Source organism: Oryzias melastigma, linkage group LG17 (assembly GCF_002922805.2).
Source record: "Oryzias melastigma strain HK-1 linkage group LG17, ASM292280v2, whole genome shotgun sequence".
In the NCBI taxonomy this organism is placed as follows: domain Eukaryota; kingdom Metazoa; phylum Chordata; class Actinopteri; order Beloniformes; family Adrianichthyidae; genus Oryzias; species Oryzias melastigma.
In genome coordinates, this window is record NC_050528.1 from 4,542,133 (window position 1) to 4,543,282 (window position 1,150).

The window sequence follows — 1,150 nt, forward strand, 5'->3', positions numbered from 1 at the left end:
CAAAACTGTTAGGTGTTCTAAAATAAACTTCATTATTTTCAGCCTCAAATGTTCACATTTTTAGGTTTCAAAACTCAAAAGTTTAATTTAATAACTTTTTTTTCATTTTTTTTTTCACGTTCAACTCTTTTTTTTCATTTTCAAATTTGAAAATTTCTGTTTCAAAACTTTTGGCCCCATTGTGGCACGTTGGGGCGGGGCTAACACGAAGGACCAATCAAAATCAATGAGGGTGGTAACTTTAGTCCCGGTGCGTTCACTGACTCTGAGAACTGTGATAATTATGGTCAGAAAATGTCTGTTTAGTCTGAACTATTATAGTTTGAAGTTGTCCAGAGAAGAATGTAAAATGCAGAGTTTGATCGCATACAAACGGCTGTTCTAGCCCGTTCAAAGCACAATCTTATAGTGTTATATACAGGCATTAAAGCCGTCCTTATACTTGCATAAAATGGCTAAAACACTATAAAAGCTACAGTTATGTCCTGTAGCCTAATGGCCAGTATGTTTGCACTTTAACTTTTTATGAATGAAATGAGAGTTTGAGCTCCACAGTAAACATTCTTCATGTTACCTTTCTTTTTCTTTTGCCGACTTTACAGACAATACAGCCACTTTCTGACCATAATTATCCAAGTTCTCAGAGTCATTGAATGCTCAAGGACTGAGGTCTTGGGTGTCCTGTTTTTGTTCTTTTTTCCCCTCTTTGTCTTCAGCAGTCTTACACTTCGGGGTTTTGTTATTTTAGTTTGGGGTTGGACCTTAGTAGTCCCACCCTCATCGATTTTGATTGGTCCGTCGTGTTAGCCCCGCCTCAATGCACCACACCGGGGGTAAAAGTTTTGATTAGCCCTTTATCTGCCTTTCCAACCAAACAGTGGAGAATATCTAGAAAACATGTTTTTAAAAATATTGATTGTGTGTATTACTCCCCAAAATACGGAGGCCCTAAAGTGAAATTGAACAAAAAGATTTAAGCACAAAAAAATATATACATATATATATATATATATATATATAGTAATTGATGCGCACCAGATAGCAACTGGTAATGACGAGATTTTTTTTTAATTCAATTTAAAAAAAACAAACATTTACTAACCAACTTTTTTTTTACTACTTTAATTTTTAGAAAAAAAAGTTCTGGCTA